General features: G+C 41.0%; 1 protein-coding gene across 2 annotated transcripts in view; it reads left to right on the top strand.

Moving 5' to 3' along the window:
- The window catches only part of AP3B1 (adaptor related protein complex 3 subunit beta 1), a 1,836,520-nt gene that overhangs the window by 920,390 nt on the left and 895,818 nt on the right, over positions 1–20,312 (top strand). The window lies entirely within an intron of this gene.

Raw genomic sequence — 20,312 nt, forward strand, 5'->3', positions numbered from 1 at the left:
GTGGGGCTTCTTTATCCGATTTATTCTTCTTTTGTACTTTACACGACGTTGCTTTATGTGGATTTTTATTGAATCGTAATTCAAGAAGGACTGCTAATCCGTTAAAAAATGTGAAATTGATTGGTATATATGAACTTTAATTTTGTGGGTGTTTGCTTTTCACTCACCTCTTGCTTTCTGGTCTATGTACACAGGTGACAGCCTACTTGTTATCCTTTAGAGTGTAGAACTCTTGTTTTCAATTACTGTTACAGATCATCCTTTCCTTAGTCCTCGGGGCTCCGGGGTCCATAACTTGGTTACTTTTGAAATTTTTATTTGGATGAATCGTCTGTACTACATTGAAGATAGCTGCTTTATATTAACATGTAGTACTCTTTAATATATATATATATATATATATATATGTGATGGTGGTGAACTAAATAAACATCACTATTGACGAATCTGGGTCTGCTCTTGCTTTCCGGCAATACGAAGGAGTTAAGGCAAGGATCATTGATATATATATATATATATATATATATATATATCAAGAACTGTTCCCAAATGCCACAGAACAAGAGGAGACACAGCGGGAATTTCAGGAAAGGGGCTTTATTTCAAAAGAGCAGGCATGACGCGTTTCGGGCATTCCCTTTTTCAAATGCCAGCTCCAACATCGTTTCTCCCATCAGTCCCTTCAAAATACCTTCAGTCGTTCTGCCATTGGTGGCTTTCCAGGTGGGCCGGGTCGGAGTCTCTAACACACCTGCAGTTGCATCGGCGGACTGCAGTTCCCAAAATGCACTTCTCACTGCATATCAGGTGAGTACTCCACTCGGCTCCATCATATCTCTTTGTGGGTGCTGGAAATTGCTAAAAACGCTGTTTAAGCTCCGTGGGGAACGCTGCTGATGAAACACAATCCCTTCCTGAGTTCCCAAGACGCCTCAACTGCAAGGATCCACATTCAGCTCAGCCTGGAAAAACCGGACACAGTGCTCCTTTTTCCTTCGTGCAATCACGAACTGCAATAGGCAGCAGCATGAATTCTAAGCATGGTTGCGGTGGGTCAGGACTGTACCAATAACTTGGTTGTATAAAGAATGCCGAAGCTGCCTGATTAGTCTTGTCCACTTGATAAGGCGGGTCTCCTCATGCGTGCCCAGGACATGCACGCACCATATGCCAAGAACTGTTCCCAAATGCCACAGAACAAGAGGAGACACAGCGGGAATTTCAGGAAAGGGCTTTATTTCAAAAGAGCAGGCATGACGCGTTTCGGGCATTCCCTTTTTCAAATGCCAGCTCCAACATCGTTTCTCCCATCAGTCCCTTCAAAATACCTTCAGTCGTTCTGCCATTGGTGGCTTTTCAGGTGGGCCGGGGGGAGGGTGAGCTGAGCGTTCCCTCCTAAAGCTTTCGGGCAATTTGTTGAATATATATATATATATATATATCACGTTTTTTGGACTAATAAAATGTCCGGGCACGTGGATTTTCAGGGTTTTGCTTTCTTTTCTCTTCATTTCCTTTTGCTTCTTTTTCCATATTTACCGCTTTCTTTCAACTTATTCCTGGGAATTCTTTTTGATTACACTTTGTGATCCTTGATGTAGAGGAATGTAAGTGTACCTTGCTTCTAATGTCTATTCACTTATTGTCTAGGACTCATTTTTTCACTTGATGGGGTGCACTACATACACTTTGGTGGTATTTGTCTCCTTATTCTTATAATTAACATCTGTTATGCACTTTCCAGCTTATTGTTTTTACTTAGTGTCGTGACATGAGAGATAGGAATTATAATATATGTATGTTTCATTTCGCTTTGAAGGCTTGAAAACCTGTGTCTGCTGTCTGTGCTTGTATATGGAATAAAAACATGGAATCATTAGCTTTTCTGTGTTTACCTTTTGCCCATGAAAGTTGATTCTACGTGAATGGACCCGTTAAAGTGACGGACCCTTTACTTTTGATTGTGGTGGTGCTCCTGAAGTTTTTTTTTTTTAATTACCTTTATGTCGATGATACACAACTTAAGTCTCCTCTGCTCCAGACATCCAACACCTCAAACTTTTGCCTTTCCTCATCTAGCTTTGCATGTCCTGTGCCTACTACCCTGAAACATAAACCCAACCAAGACAGAATTCCTGCTTTCTTTTTCTCCAATAACAGCAAACATGAAATAGTACAAGCATGGCTCAATGACCTGAACCGTGTCGACTTGGAGCCCCCAACTTTCCACTGAATGAAAAACCATTTGGATCGACCCTGGACACTAACCTCACCCTCCGGGGACATATTGCCCAAAAAAAAGACATCTTCGTACCCATTTTCTCTTCTAAAGAAAGTGAAACCATTTCTTCTAGAAAGTGATTTTAAAATTGCTGTTCGAGCTCATGCATATCTAAAAGGTTTCAACGCCCTGCTCCATGGCTTCCCACGATCTGCTTACGTCCTTTTAATGTCATCCTAAACACCATAGCGCATTTCATCCATGTCCTGAAGAAATCTGATCCCACAATCTCTGTTCTAATGGTACTCAGTTGACTCCCCTTGTTAGCCTGCCGCTTCTTCAAACCGAGCTGCATCATTTACAAAGCCACCACGACTAGCACCTCGCTTAGAATGACAACACACTCGCCGTCCACAGCCAGAACACCATCAGACTGTAGACTAAGAAGTGAAAAAAAAAAAGGGCCATCAGGTCTTTTTCATCCGTGCACTCAATCTGTAACAGCATCCCATATCAATGACCTCTCCCACCGTACAAGTCCAATCTAGGTATGAGTTGAAGTCGCACCTTTTTAATGAACGCTACATCACAGAGCAGTAGCAGTACACTTCTGCTCCCAGAATCCAGCTAGCTTAATCACTTGTTGACTGTACAGTTGCTTTTGACTCTGTACATTGCTCTGCTGCCTTTTTGAAAGGTGTGCAGTATACAGATATACTTACATATTTACATACAGTGAATAGGGGATAGTTGTAACTATCTGTAAGCACGTTTTGGAACAGATCTGCTACATTGAAGAAACAAGACAGTCTCCTTACCATGAAATGCAACTTTTCCAGTGATTGTATCTGAGGTGATGATGATGCACACTGACAAAACCACAGGCGTTTTATCTCATCAGGCAGGATGAAGCTTACTTCCAAGAGCTCTGATGTTTGCTAATGATCTGTTCAAAGCTCCTGAAACCACAGATTTTTCACAAAATGAGAACGAGTAACGGAGCCTTCTCAGGCAATAGCCAGAAGATGTGGAACTCTCTTCCTCCGGAAGTCCGTTGAATATCTTGCACCACTTCTTTCAAAAAGGAAGTGAAAAAAATCCTAATGCTTAAGTTTCTGCCCTAAAGGCCTTGGCTCCTCTGCTTCATTACTGCCCTCTATTCGGATACTTTGATGGACTATTACATGCTTATACACCTTTGAATAGCATTGTTAGCAGGCTATGCACATATATGTATCGAATGTTCTTCTCCCGTTACTGTATCCATCCGACCCTAAATGTGAAGCGCTCTGATACCCGCAAGGATCATGTTCGTGCCTTGCACATATATATAGTGAATGTTCTGTTCCCACTATTGTATCCTACCTACCCAAATTGTGAAGCGCTCTGATATCCGTCTGGGTCATGCTCGCGCTATACAAAGCTTTATAAGTAAAAATCTATAGTATGGGCCTTACCCCAGGACATGTGAGTCCTCTTCTTTTACTTGGCAGGTGTGTTCATTCAAGTAGACAGGTTGAGCAGGTGCTTATCCTCACCCCACAAGAGGAAGCTCAACCTGTAGCAGCATGGTGACAAATCTTGCCTCCTGAAAGGATAAAGGGGCCTACTGCATACCTGACTGACTGATATTCGACTTATTGGGAGATCCCTAAATGCCTTCCCTTACGATCCCTTCTGGCATCCCTGTGTCTGCCTGGTGGCCAAGCCTGGCTATCATGCACCTTTTTTTGATTGCTCCTCTCCAGAGGCAATTCGTCCTATCCATGAATTAGGGAATGTTTGCACCCCCTTTCATAGAATTGCTCAGTATGCGGTCCTTTTCTGGAGTGACTAGCCTTTGCCCACATAGTATGTCTTTGGCAGCCACCAGGAAGTACACCACCAGGTCCGGTGACAAGAGCAAGTTGCTATAAGTGATCCCACCAGATCCTTTCCAAGAATATTACCCCACTTTTCTGAACTGTGAATGGCTCGGAGTTATGTTATAGATATTGGAGCATTCAGATGTCGGCCAGTAAGTAAATCTGACTGGCAGGAAAACATCCCATATGTGAGCCCTAATCTTGTGTGATCACATCTGATACACAAGCCCTTTGAATCTGTGGCCTCTACAACATGTTACTGCCTTTATGGAAAACCTGCCTGGATCAGCATTATTTTTGTGAGAGGCATATGCGAGTCGCCTACCCTGTGTGCCATAGAAACACGCACTGTTTTATTGAAACACTGTCATACTTGGTACTCACTTTTCCTTTGTTCAGACTGATAGGCTGCTTTTCAGGTGCAGAGCAGACTGGTTATAGACTGCTGCATGAGGTAGGGGAGAGTGGTAGAGCATTGCCATTACCCCCGCACAGTACCCCACACAAGGGTTTGCTTTTACAGCTTTTGAGAATCAATTTCTGGTTCTGCATTTAAGGCGAAGGGTGCCCGCAGGTAAATAGGTAAGAGCATAGGTACAAGGAATAATGGTGCGTCCATAAAGGTAGCTATATTCATTTAATGACATACCATAGCCCCCTCGAGGCACAGATTGGTAGAATCGCTCGTTTTTATGGTCTTTTGTTTCTTATTGCGCACACTTCAATATTGTAGCGGGGACACTATGTTCATTGTTGAAATGGAGACTCCATTCTTTCTTTGAGAAGCAACATCATAATAAAGAATATGAACATAACACAATATAATATCACCTAGCTTGTGAAAGGCAACAGACGTTAAGGTTTTACCTTGAATTCTGCTAATATTTGGAGGCCGATTAAGCACATTTACTAAGTTCAACTACACATTCTAAACATCTGTTTACACACAGTCCTTCTGGGCTGCGTGCAGCTAGTAAAGCATGAATGTCACTCTGTTACAGAATTATCGCCCTCACTTGAATGTTTAGACTTATCTTTGTTTTGGCACATTTTATATTTTTTAACATAGTATTTGTCATACCGACTTAAACCATTTCCAGACACTTATTTCTGCCCAGTGAACAGAATAGCCCCTAAAACTGGTTCCATGTTAAATTTAGAAGAACTCCCACAACGGCCACTTTATTGCTAAAGATTTCTAATTGATCTTCAAGTATTTCTGCGGATTTAGATTTTCTGCTCTAAAGTGTAATAATCTAGTCATTACCAAGTTAGCTACATTTTGGATTTACATTTTTACCCAATACTTAAGATAATCGTTTCAACATTTTCCCATATCTGTTTGTATTTTTGGAAATTACCAAAACTAGCAATATAATTTAATCAGCTTTGTCCTTGTATAGAATGTGTCTAGGCTTGATTTGCTGCATATTTTTTGTTCATTTTGACCTCTACAAATCACGTTGATCAGCTCATTTTTTTATACTTTCATTGCTCATGATTTCTACTCCCTTCAAGGAAACCTTGACTTGTCATCCATTTGTTACAGTGCCTGAATGCTAAGATACATGCATTTTTCATTTGTTTGATTCCCACGGCCATCACTTTCTTTGGAGGGATGGATCATTTTCAGAGCAGCTAATATTCAGTCGTCATTGACACATATGTTGTTTCTTTTTGCGAAATCTATACCTGTTGCAATAAGGAGCATAGAGCAATCGCCTCATGGAAGTGTATGTTTTTACAACTTCATTGAAGAGTGATGTAAACCTTCTGATATGACTGTTACATTTGTTTACTCTATTTATAAAGTTGCCTGCTTAAATGTTCAGTGACAAGGTCGGTGTAAGACAGCTGAATAAATCTAATCTTACTGCATAATAAACATACGAATCTAATAACCATTTGAAAAGCTCCTTTCTTAATAGATGACCTGCAAATTACATAAGTCACATTAGGTTTTTTTAAAATAAATGTATTGTGTCTGAAGACTTTGCAGAGCTTTCTGTCACAGAGGAGATTCACGAGTTCCAAGAGAGGCAGGATCTTCCTGCCCCTTCCACGGCGGGTTTCTGCCAGCCTTGGCCATGAATAGCTCATTCCCAATCCCTATTGACGCTCTCTTCGCTGCATTCAAGCTGACCATAGATTGCTACCTAGTTACCCGCTACAGGTGACTTTGAGTGGATGGTGAACTGCCTCACATTTTTCTCTACTGATTTGTACACAATCGGCCTACATTTCTTTGTTTACCTGCATGTTTATTTACAGAACTATTCTGTGCTCTGAATCCACGTTTTTCTCTTTCTCCTGTCTTATACTCATTTTAAGCTTTTGTACAGACACTTCTACTCTATAATTTTTTTGATATGAGGATTTACTTTTATGCTGATGGTACCTTGCTGATTAGTTCTGAGAAGTTCTCTATGCGGCCTCCGGTATTACTCTTAGAACATTTTATGTTTTGTTCCTTTCTGTCAAGTTATTTGAGCCGGATTGAGTTCAAACTGTCTCCTGCTACACCCCCAAAAAGGTGGTTATAGTCCTTTGTCTAAAAACCCCTGATCTCTCGGACACAGAACTAAAAACATGGTGAGAACCAGTTTCTTTGTTATAGACGTGAAATTCTTTATCTATAGAGCTACTCATCAAGTGGCTATGTGTTTCATTCAGTTATGGAGTTTGTGGATTCTTTGTAAGATCTTCTCTTTCTTGTCTCTTTTCCCATACGGCGAGTGTGGTTGCTGATATCCATTTATCAAAACTGGCCTGTGGAATCTGATGTCCCTTTATCAAAACTGGCCTATGGAAGCTGCCTTTCGTAACATTCAGTTTCTAAAGAATGTTGCTGCTCGTGTCCTGTAGAGAGTTCACTACAGAGGCCACATTTCACTCACATTTCTGCCCCCTACATCTAAGAGGGGTTTGTCTTGGGTTGTATGTTCCTTGTGGTGAAGTCAGTTTCTGCTCGTAATTCCATTATTCCTCAGATACTTTTTTTTGATAAACACATTTTTTTGTTTAGAAAGAAGGCAACCACCAAAGCATCGACATTGCAGGATACAGACATTGACACCGTTCATTGTGAAGAACACATGCATGACACTCAGACTCGCCCTCCCGCCATGAACAGCATAAAGTGCGGATGGGACAGGCTAGACCACCGCACCCAACCATTTGCCCCACACCCTATTCCTCGAAGATACTTACTGTTTCTTTTTTTGTCCCCACATGAGTGCATTGCAGTTCGCTACCGGTTAACATGATTATCATAACATCTTAAACGGACAGATTAAAATAACACTTTTGAGGACACCCACTAAAGATGGGTTTTCAACCCAGAGCTTTTGGGTGCCATTCTCTTTCATTACTATTCGTCCATGCTGTTTTAATTCTCACAGTAGAGCTGGCTTATTCTGTTGGGTCATCTGTCATCACCTGGACCCATATGAGGCACTATTTGGGTCTACAAAGAAAAGTGATGCAACATCATATTGTAGGGCTATCTTCAATAAATTGTGTTTGTGAGGTGCGGTGGCAATGTTTGCTGACGCATCCAAGTTTTACATGCCCCCAGTCGAGCCACTCTTGCGAGTTAAGAAAGAAGTATAACGTATTTCCTATGAAAAAGGAAGGATAGTGTAAGCTGAAGAGTCTGGGCCGGATCAGAAGTGAGTAACAGTGTCTGCGGTGGAGAAAATGTTTTTTGTTTTGTTGCTGCAGTGGAGTATCTAATGAATGAGTACATGAATGTCTGTAAAGATCCAGAACCACTCAGGAGACCGACAGGCTGAAAGCAAGGGTCTTGCTGATGAGCTTCACACAGGAAAGCCCCGCTAGGCATTTGCCGTGCGAGTCCATCAGTGGAGAAACTGCAAATCTCCTCTTGGGAGAACAACTAAAAGGAGTTCAACTCCCTCTTGGAGGACGGAGCAGACCATCGGGTACCCTAGGGCTTGATGGTCCCTGCCACTTTTAGACAGATTCCAAAGGTTGAGTGCTCTAGTCCAGCGTTTCCCACACTGGATCACAAGCCGATTTTAGGTGTGCCAGGGAAGTCCAAGCAATTAATAAGGATGCCTTTAAATACTGTGTTCATCTTGTCACATTTGCCTGTGCTTCATAGACGGAGGTCCAATGTCAGGCTATGTCTTCTGACAAATTGTTGCTTATTCTTTTATTATAGAATTGGTGTTTACTTTTCTTGGCTGCAAAATGAGAGGAGGTTTTAAAGTGAGTTATGTGACAAACTTGATGGAGTCCAGGAAGTGTGAAAGGAAAGGCTGTAGGATGTCCTTTTTGGCAACACTCTACAAAAAGAAAATACCTGTAAATGAACTGTTTCGTTCAGCAGTTAGGCTAGCAAAAATGAAGCACATTTTCTATTATTCTCGAGTGTGCTGCAAACAAATTTGAATGGGAGCAAAACAAATCAAGACACTTCACTTGGTACTGCACAAATGATAAATATTCACAGAAACACGATTTCCATACGTTATTTGAGTGCTGTATAGTTTTATTAAAATTGTATATCTGTGCAAATTAGTGACCATTTCCATGGAAAATGTGCGGTTTCTAAATATTAGCGTGCCACTGCATGATGCTTTAGTTTCATTCAAAATTCACCGCTCCTCATGTCCATTAAAGCTAGCTTGGGCACTAACGTTAGGCGTTCTAAAAAGTGGGTTGTGCTTCTAAGCAGTTTCAGAACCATTGCTCTAACCCAGCCTCAGAAGCACATGGTGTGGAGGATAGAGAGGAGTGAGTGGATCCCTCCACCTGCCGATTCTGGATTCGTAGAGCAAGGTTGATTCACTACATATCACTATCCCAAACCCAGTTGTGAGTTTTAGGACACTTAATGGGGCATCGCATAGTGGGACCTTTCTTCTAACGCTGGTCCGCAGTCATGTTAGATGCTGCATGTTTCTCTTCCATTGACTGTAAATTGTTTCAAAAGCCAGATGGATGGAGGGCCTAGTGGGATGGGCATCACACCAGCTCATATGCTTTTATTTCATCTCAATTGTGACTGCTGCCATATAATAGTGGTGGGATACTTCTGTGCCAGGGAGGGGGATGGGCACCTGCCTTTAGGAATAAAGATACGTAAAGCTGAAGAGTGTCTATCCCAGACATCTCCAGTACACATTTTAGAGTCAGTCTTGTTTGGTTGTGCTAGGATCTGCTGTAGAAGGCTCTTACCATAGCGTTTAGTCCCCAGAGCTTGCCTTTGTTGGTATCACAGGTGATTGATACCATATTTGAAAGATCACTAGATACTTCAATTTTTTTCATAATTGTTAAAATTCACTTATTTCCTTGTATGATTTCAGTGAGATAAATAAGGCCATCCCTAAAAGGAAGGGTTTGTAAAAACATTCGAGCAATCACAAGTCTGCACACTTATTGGAACAAGTTTGAAGCAGCTCTAAGAAATTAAAAGCAAGGCAGGCTTCATTTCATTTCATTTTGAATACTGTGTTTCGGTCATTAGACCATAAAAGTACAAGTGCAATAAAATCATACAGTGCATTAAAATAGCCATTGTTAAAAGAGCACATTCAAATATCCCAAGGATATCCTTCATTACATATTGTGTTGCCCTCCGCGGTCCATAGACTCCCACAACTGCATATACCCTCGAACCTAAAAATTCAACCAAGTGTGGTGCACCCTATTAAAAAGTTCCTAAAACGAAGTCTTCGATGTTCTAACAAAAATAAAATAAGTTAAAAAGTGATTGTATTGTAAATCTATTGAGTTTTAGACGGAGGCTTATGAACTCTTTGTAGCGGTTGAACCATAAGATAGTTGTGGTATATCCGGGAGAATCCCAACGATCTCCAATGCCTCTGGTTGAAAAAAACCTGGCCATTGGTATGTCTTACCCCTGCTGATACTGGCAAAGCCATGATACATTCTGATTAAAGCCAATCAACAAAGGGTTAACCATTGACCTAGGGTGTAGGAGCTGGAGTCTCAGAAAGTGCTTGTGAAAATCTAGAGGCTATTTAAGATGTACAACTTGGATAGGGAGGTAGGGCCCGCAGCCATTAGCAGGCTAGTCGTCTGCTTACTTCAAATAGATCTGCTTGATCAACTCACATCTCTGGCTGAAATTCCTGCATCCTCCCCAAGTAGCCTAGCCATACCCCATAATGTATAGTGAAATGGCCTGTATCTAAATATTAGAGCCCAGGAGAGACATATGGGCACGCCACATGTAAAATAGGAAGCGCAACACTGCAAATACAATCAGCTGTTGTGTGTTGTGTTTCAGGAGCCTAAATGCTTCTGCACAATGGTCAGTCCCCAGATTTCTGCACAGCTGTATCAGCCATCTAGATTTTTTCTTTTGTAACAGGGGCAAAAGAAAAATACATGGAGTTCGTTTTCCTCTGTACTACTGCAAGCCGGACGCCCTAATAAGGTGGTTCCTGCCCATTTGATGCAAAATACGCCCAAGGGGAGTGACTCATACCTGAATTGGACATATAATTTCCTTGCTACTGCTGGCTGTATTTCTTCCAGGAAGGGCTCCAAGTTGTAATGATCCTTAATTCACATAAAAGTTACAGTTAAAGAACCTAAGGCAGGCTTCATGACTAATCTTCCGTCTCATGTCACTGGAGGTAGTAAGCTTGCTACGGCCATCTACAATATATATTTCAAGAACATGAAAGGAGGAGGTATAAAATCTCGCAATATTCTATCGTGTTTTACATTTCTGTAACATGTCCAGTTGCCTCTGAAATCTAGTTCTTTCTATGACATGAGTAACCATTACCCTCTCTGGTGAACTGCCAAATGATTAAAATCTTAATTCTACTTCTGCTCAGTATGTCAACTGAGTCTGTACCTAATGGTGTTTGAATGATGATCAGTCTATTAAAATGTTTCTTGTATTGAGAGCGTGAACGTAAAACCATACATTTGATGGCTGCTGTCTTATGTAATGGATTTTAAAGATAAATCAGTGGTGAAAATGTTTGCTAGAGTAAATGCTCCTAAAGCATAATGGGTATTCAGGGCTCATGTTGTCTTTCCTAGTGTATAAAGAGAACTTGTGATCCCTGGCTAAAGTTCTGTGGACCTTTGGACTGCCTTTTTATTGTATGTGTAAGGGGAATGCATCGGCCATTCTTGCCTCCGCAACTAGAATGACTGAGAGTTTCAGTTGCAGAGCAGTTCCATGGTGATTGCATATGGTAGACCTGCCTGCTGGAGTTTCCCTCTGTATTGAGAATGTGTTTCTGTCCATGTCTTCAGGATGGTTAAAAGTAACACCCTTCTCCTTCACATTTTCTCCACTTCTTTCCTTTCCAGCGCCTTACAGTGAGTTTTACTACTCAGGCTTTATTCTTGTCTAGTATTACTCAACAGCCAGTATGTATCCCCGTGCCTTAACTGTCTTGTGCGATGCTTATTCTAGAGTATGTTGCAGCTTTTATCGTGGCTGTCATATCTTTCCTTTGGGGACGTATATTTTAAAACACAGGGCATTAATCAAACTCTCAAAATTAATCACATTTTTAGCTGTGATTTATTTTTATTTTGTTAACTTTTCTGTTATGTACAATCACTTTTTATGTGTTGTGCCAATTTGTCAATGATTCTTCACTGAAGACATACCACTGCTATGGTATTTCTTTATGTAGTAAAGACTGTGGCTAGCAACAGGGCTGAATTCCTCGATTGCTTAAGTCCTACTCTTCCTTATCTAAGTCATTATGACCTTTCCTCATAGCTTCTTATGAGGTGTTCTAGAGTTACCGGCTTCTTGTATAACCTAAGGTTTGGGTGAACGTTTTGGAATAGGTGAATTTGGGTAAATATATTTTTTGAGCAAGTACTATTGGCAGTGTCCTGGGTATGCATGTTCCTTCATGTACAAAAGACTGACGGTGTAGGGTTCCTTCCAATTAATCAGCCACCTAAGCTTGGGAAATCGAGCTCAGAAGGATTATGCACTGCTACTAAATAAAAGTAAAATCACAAATGTATTTCAACATTAGTATCCACCTTCATTCGTTATAGAATTAAGACAAAGTAGTCAATATGATGTACCAAATACACAAAAAGAAACATTTACATATTAACATCACAGAATTATAACATTCAATCTAATCATTATTAGCTTTGAAAAAATGACTACAAGTAATTTTAATAATGTGAGAATACATTTTCCGGAACAGCTGGAAAATGTTTTAACAATTCTAGCCCATTTTTTCTTCAAAACATAACAAGGAGACAATTTTATGATTAAGTTAAGTATTGAACAAATAAAAAGACTATCTCCCAGATCATTTGGCATCTTGAAATGACAAGTACAGTCTTCAACTGTGGTAATCCTCAATCCAATCTTAAATGCTTCTCTTAATCCCAGGTTCACTAACAAATGTAAACTCCTAATATCGGGACCTGGAACAGAAGCGAAATAACTTGAAGTCTCTGGTTAGATAGCCATTTGCCTAATATATAATAAAGAAGGTCATCCTTGAATATAAGCTAAGTCATTTTCAAAATGTCCCTATATAAAGCCCTCTAAAAGTAACCTCCCAGAACACCGCCATGGCCTTACTAGATATGAATAGATCGGATTAAGATGTAGGGAGATGATATGGCAGGAAATAACATTTCTGTCCAGTATCCCGGAACCTAAATCTGGTGAGCCTGAGTTACTCTACCCACTATAGTTAATATTGTGTGGGCTCAGTTTCACCAGGTAAAAATCTGCATTAGGATTTCCGTTCTAGCTAGAATACTGGGATGTTTTCTGCTCCCATTTACCACCTTTTGTCTGTGGCTCGTGGGCTGCGAGTGGGGTGTAAAGAGGGCCCAGTGCAAGGAAAGCTGCCACCATCTCTGCTGTTACTGTGCTATAGGCGGGTTGTTGGCTAGGCTCTGAGAAGAGCTTTCGCTCGCTGCTCCTTTCCAAAGTGTCTGCAATATTACTGGAGGGTACTATTGTCCCCAGTGTTCCCATACCTGGACAATTCAGATGCTGGAGCAAAGCGCCACTTATAATCAGATGTTATCGTAGCTTCTGAATGGTCTTAATGTATTTAGTGAAAAACGTTTGCAAAGTAGAGACTCTTAAATGTTCCCTTTGCCTCTTGCGACTTAAGAGATGCTTAAAGTAGAGGCCTGCGATAGGAGATGAATCTGCTCTAATTATGTCACTTATAAACTTCAGTCCCAAGACTTCTGCTTCTACATTTAAAGGGTTCATTACTAATTCCAGAAACTTCTGCTTCTACAGATCTTGTCTAATAAACACTTTCTTTAAACTTTTAATCTCTAAACTTTTAAAATGTGGTGTTTTGTCAATGCCCAATAGAGCTACTCAATATAAAACTGTATAAGATACATTTTTGGCAGTTCACTTTTTGAAGCATGTTGACAGGCCTACCACCATATTTGAAAAGTAAATCACATTAATACATCTGTCGTCATAAAGGAGTTCAACATAGGCCTTTCCATACGAGTAGTTCAAGACAAAATAGCTCATAAATGAAGACTGAATCAGCAATCGAGAGTACATAACCTTTTGATCTCCAGTAGAAGTTGGTTTGTTTCCTTCAAGAAACGTCATTGTTATTTGTAAGTTTGGTAATCTTATATTAAATATCAAAGGTCAACAACTGGTGGTAAAGTCCTGTGGGTCTACAATCGGGTAAACCTGGGTATCTTCATATAATGCATGCTGGTTTGCAGCTTCAGCGTAACACTCCTAGCTTGATATTACACGCTCTTCTTTTAATCCATGTAATAAAGCAATCATATTGGAGAGTTTGTTCCCAGTTTTTTAATATTGGTTTTGTTGAAGAGCCGCCCTAGTGTAGTTGGGAATCCCATCAGGTGCATGTTGAAATCAATTATGACTATACAGATTGGTGAGAGCTTAAACAAGTATAATAAATAAAACACCATTATTAAAACTACTGAGTTCACGACAGCGGTGCTGTTACTAAAGTCTTAGGTGTGTGATAGTGAGTTAATAATGGCATCTTTCCAAAACAACACTTAACAGTGTTGTATATCCCACTTTGTTTCTGGTTTCCCACCTGTAAGTAGGTGGCCATGGGGCTATAAGCATAAAATAGAGTGAAAAGCATCAAGAATTAGTCCCTTCATCTCCTAATTAGAGACCTTGGCAGCCTTCTGCAAGTGTCAGATTTATCCAGGGGGTGTATTTGCGATATGTTTTTTTAAGATAAAATCCTTCTGTCAATCAATTTGATAACGTCATCGGTTCACAGGGTCGGTGAATGAAAGAAGTAGAATATTTAATTTCCCATCCATGTTCTTTAGTTTACTCCCCTTTTTTAGGTCGAGCCTAGTGCAGCGCACAGCATTACTCTAGTAGTGACCTTTAGAAATCGGTCTGCCCTTTTGTTACACTCGTGCTTGTGCTGGCATCCACCTTGCGGGAGCGAGCAGCGGCGCGCAGGGGCCATCTATTTTCAATTAGTGTGGCCCCGCGCGCTCCTCTACTCTCGCTCTCACCCTCACCCTCCCTTGTCTAACTTCACTTCATTTGCTGTGTGCTTAATCTTTCCTTACTGCCATCGCAATGCACATGATTAACTTTGATGAAGGGGCTACAAACAACATTCACTTACATGATTTTTAGGTTAATTTTGGCAGCATGTTTTCTGTGTGTTTGCTTGAGATGCAAGCCAACCCGTACTCTTAATAAATTAGCATGGAAAAACTTTTTTCGCTGGTATGTAAAATACGCAGTGCATTTTTAGTTTATTTTGTTAGTATTTGAGAACCACTGCGTGTATCTACATTTGAGCACTATAGCGGGTCTATTGGCGTTGTGTAGCCTTTGTTTGTGCCTCTGTCCCCGGGCAGCTGAAGTATATTGTTTTTGGCGGGGCCCAACAGCTGACATAACACAACAACTGCCGAGCTAGAACGCTGAAGCAATGCAGCGAGCTTGGGGAAGGGCTGGTGAGCTGCCCTGTTTTCCATGGTTGTAAATTTCGTGATTGTTTTTGAGGGAATCCCTCATCTCTTCTCCTGTTAGCTTCTGTTGGTTTTTTCCGTGCCCTTGATAGGTGATTGCGATGTTAACGGCTTTATCAGCTGCAGCAATCTGTAGTCCTGAAGGGGAGGGGTGGGGAATAAAGTGAGTGCTTCTAATAAGACTACATCAAAGTAACGCGTTTTTTCTTTTACTGTTTTTCATATGCTTAATGACCATGACTTGTAAGGTGAGGATGTGGTCTGGGTGTGTGTTTAGTGAAGGAGCCTAGTTGGTTTTGAGTGAATTATTCCTCTTTGGTCATAAACGATAGATTCCGCTGTTGGACAATACTGTAAAAGGCTTTACTCAGGTTGCTGCTGACTCTGAGTCCTCTTACATGGCATGATTAGATTATTGAAGCAATAGAAGTTGGGGCATCCTTTTAGCCCCTGCCAGTCGCACAGCTGTGTGCGCCATCGTGGCGATTAGATTATTGGCCACATCCAAGGTGTATCTTGCTCACAACGGCACCCCATGGCCAATCACTTGCTCCCACTCTCTCACACACACCTAACCCACTGCCACCAACATAACAAGGCACACCAATGTATACTATAAGTGTATATAGTTTTCTTTATGGCATTGTTCATCTCCATTCATCATTCGCCTGGAACCATCCGGAACTCAGTGAATGCACCCAACTAGTGAGTCCGTGTTCTTATTCTGCTGCATAATGCTACGTTTTTGTAACAACGGATTTGTAATTTCTTAACCCAAGGCGGTGTTTTTGAGCTGTGACAGGTGGCTTATTTGTGTATGAAGTATTTGTTCCACGTGTCCTTGAAAACCGTGCTCTTGGTGGCCTCCTCTCTTTGACATTGTTTTTATTCGAAATTGATATAGTCTTCCGTTTTTGTTTTAATTATTGACTTTTCAATTGCTGTTAGCTGTAGCTGTGTTTCTCGTAGGTCATCCATGAGTCCTCCATAACAATAGTTTTGCGTATTTACTGCTCTCAGTCAAATGCATCTTCTAGCACTATAGGTTGAAACAAGACAATCAATGATTTATTAGTTCCCATACATTCAGCAAGATGTTTCCAGTCAAGTGTCTCTCACATGTACTGCAAAAGAGCACTGCACAAGCAAAGCTACCCACACAGATCCACGCCACACAATAAAACTCCACACATTTTCAATACACACCACATAATTCAACACCAAACCACATAATTCAACTCAACCCACAGAATTATACAGCACACCACATACATCCAATCCTCACCACCAAATTCCACACCATGCCATAAAATGCAATAGCACACCACATAATTAAACTTCAATAAAAACCACTCCACACCACAAAATACCATACCACATAATTATGCTCCATAACACACAGTCCCACTCCAAATAATTCCAATACACTCAATACCACATAATTATGATCTACATGATTCCACTGCATGCCAAGGCACATAATTCCACTACACAAATCGACTCCATGCCATACAATTCCACACCTAATCATTCCAATGCAACCCACATCTACTCCACTCCAAAACAATACACATGGGTAAAAGACATTGTCGTTTACAACGCCAATAGCTCTAACTCTTTCAAATGCGAGCCCAATTGCATTGCAAATGCTCGTTTGCTCTGGGCCCTTGTCTGCATTTTGTTCTCCAGTCATCCCATTCATTCACGTGGGCCTATCTCATAGCAGTTTCCTTTCTTAGCACCTCCTTTTACATTGTGGGTCTTAAGAACCTCCAATGGCAGGTGCTGTATAGAATCACCTCTGTGTTTAAGTAACTCCTCAATGCGCCAGGCTGTGATTCCTGAGTAAGAAGGCTCCATTCTCCTGTGCGTCCACCCCACTGGGAAGAGGATGTGGCTTTACGGCTAGAGCTGCCGACTTTGAAGCTGGAGAACCAGGTTCGAGTCTGACAGGAGGCTCAAGCATCCTGTGGTTCTGTGCAAATGGTTTAATCTCCCCGTGCCTAAAAATGAATGTGTCCCTCTCTAATGCAACTGGGGACGCATTACAATTATCAGTGTTTGCGCCGGGTGTACCTTTCAAAACGTACACTGGGCGCAGAGAGTAATAATGCGCCCCATTATGGTGTATGCACTGCCCTGGGGGCAACTGTGAACTTGCGCTGCCCTGGGGGCAGCACATTCATGTGAAAACAAGGAGCAGGCGCGACGTGTTTTCACAGTGCAGGCAGGGTTTAGAGATCCCCTTGAGGGCGGGTGCAGTCAGTGACTTCACCCACCTGCTGTCAGGAGGCACACTGACAGTGCGCCACCTTATAAATGGCACTCTCAGTGCGCCTCCTGATGGCTTCTTTGACTCTGCGCCCCCTGTCTGTAATATTGCGCAGAGTCAAAGGAATTCCCTCATTTGCATAGGGCACACCCCTATGCAAATGAGGGAACACCCTCTGTTGATAGCACTGGCACTTTAAATGCACCAGTGCTATCGGTATTATAGAAGGGGATGCACAAGCATCTGCGGCCCCTTCTGTAAAACCAAAGTGCACTGTGGGCGCGCACAGTGGGCGCAGACGCTTGTTGCTTCCCCGGGGCACCATCTGTAATACGGCCCCAGGTGCTCATGTAAAGTGCTCTGATACCTTCGGGTCGAGTTCGCGCTTTATAAAACTGCAACCATAAAAAAAAACTAGAATTGTCTAACATGCTGAACTTTTTAGAAGCATTGTCTAAAGCAGAAACAGGTCTGCATAGCAGCTATATCCAAAAGAAACTGCCAGATCCACTTTAAACCTATTTTACAAAGCGCTCCTTTGTCGTCAGATTGCATACTTAAATTCGGAAATGAGAAACCAGTCTTCACATAATTTAGGCTTACAAATCTATTGCAGATTGGATATCTGCAATTTGTAATGCGAAATGGAATTTGTCTTCTCCAGCGTCTATATTACAGTTTAAACTGGAGAAAAAAATGTTAGGAAATTTTATGTTTCCACATACTCTTTTCGGGTTTCAAAATTTCTGATAAGGTGCAGTGTTTAAAACTGGAGTTCTGCCAGTGAACTTCTATTCATTTGGTTGTTGAAAACGGGCTTTTGTTTCTGAATGGCTTGCTCCAGAGCTTGGTGCCAGAATTCGCACTGTTAATGTTGTTATAAATTTCACTTGTGTTAGGCTGATGAGATTGTCATTTTCGGTTATAAGGCACCTAATGGACCCTGGATGGTGGAAGAAAAATCCTTTATAGCAATGTTTCTCTGAGGTGTCATGCAATCTAAAATTTACTTACTGTTGTGGAGTGCATTCAGAAGACATTTACGATCCTTTGTGAAGGGACAAATAGCAAGCCAAAGATCTTTGGTCACTTGTGCGTAGGAAATATTTGAAAATCTAAAATGTAATTGTTCTCTTGTTGCATTTTGAAAGTAATGTATTGCATTTTTATGTGTTATTGCGTACAAGCGCTTGCCTTTCCTTTAACACGGCATATTATGTAGGCACACAGTTCAGGGCTCTCTGTGAAATAGTTGCAATTAATCCGCATTGCCAAGAAATGGTGAAATGTACACAGAATCTCTCCACAATCTATGCTGCCTTTAAAAACAAGAAAATACAGTGGATTTTCTGTTCATCGTTCTCAGATCTGCCTGTAAGTGCTGCTGTACGTAAGTCAGTAGTACTAAACCTCAGCAGTGTTCAGATCCCTCACCCTTAAGAGTAAAACTAAGGCTCTAACCCATTTCATTGGCCAAGTGGCGCCTTAGGTCACCTATGGAGTACACTTAAAATCAAATATGACTATTTAGACATCATCTTCAGTTTATATCTAGCCTCCTCTAGGCCCGTACACGGTGTTCTCTGTGCTGCTAACCCGTTCTGTGTAATCTTGTTTTATGTGAGGCACTCTACTACTCAGGTCCTGGCTATACAAATACAGCAATAATAATAAATAAAAGTTCAACAAACATGAATAAGCAGTACTGAGCTTAAATTGTTAGCTACTGTGCGATCCCTGTCAGCAGTATAGCCAAAATCTCTCTGAGTCCTATTGGACCACAAAAATTAATAACATAAAACTAAACAATAGCATCCATATTAAGCATAACTTTTGGAAAAAATATGATCCTCACTGGGAATCTGGACATAGGGCTATTACAATGGTTTTACAAACATGTAAGCTGTCAGGTTGATATGACTGAGAAGTAAATGCTCATAGTTATCTTGATTTTGTTTAAAGATCTTTGTCCATAGATGAATTAGGGAGCCATTATGAAATGATCATTTAGGCAAAATGTAAGTTTTGGGGAAGAGAAGGTTTTTGACCTGAATGTGGGATACGAGATGAAAACGTTAATAAGGTAAACCTGACCCCCAACCCACACCTGAGCTCAGCTATTTATAGACCAAGATAAACTAAGTGATCCAAGGGTCTCCCAAGCTTAACTTTTGGTAACGTGGTCAAGATAAGTACTAAGACTGTATGTGCCAAGTAGGTTATTAGAACCAGCAAAGCACTGTAACTGTAAGTGCTGTCACCCTTGCCCAGCACTCTGTTGCTCCTCAGCTAATTTATTACTATACAAGTAGCATCACAAACATGCTGACATACATACATACCCGATTCAAATCAGGTACACAGACAATAATATCCAGGTAAAGTAAGCTGTGAAAATAATAAGTACTGTAAACTAAACTCTACCTTCTGAAAAACAAATCAGTATTTCAAGAATCGAGATAAATAATACTCAACTGCCATTTTTAAGCTAGAATTAAATTCCTTGTAGATGACTTTTCTAAGATGGTTAAAAGCCCTGTGTGGAAACCTTAAACGAGAAGCTGTGCAGTGCTGTGGAAGACAAAGAAAGAACAAGATACACATAGCCCCCCTTTCCAACTTTAAGAGGTTCTAGGATTAAGTAGAGAGACAAGTAAAGCATAACATTGCATAAAGAAACGTTAGGGACAAATCAGGAATTTAAGTGACACATAGATTGAGGTATTGCCTGGTTGGTTAAAAGTTTGCTGATTTAGTGGTGGCTCCCACCATAGCCACCTGACTGCAGTTTTGTGTTGTGGCATTGATGATGCAAGAGGTGTATGAACCAATGTGCCTGGAATATCCTCTATATCTGCAAGTCATCTGAATTGCACCTGCAGATAAGACGTTGAGCATGCAAGCCTCTATGAAACACTTTTGCCAAGCCATACAGCTTCATTTACATATTTTGAGAAAGACCAAAAAATGTGTT

Source organism: Triturus cristatus, chromosome 2_1, assembly GCF_964204655.1.
Source record: "Triturus cristatus chromosome 2_1, aTriCri1.1, whole genome shotgun sequence".
In the NCBI taxonomy this organism is placed as follows: Eukaryota; Metazoa; Chordata; class Amphibia; order Caudata; family Salamandridae; genus Triturus; species Triturus cristatus.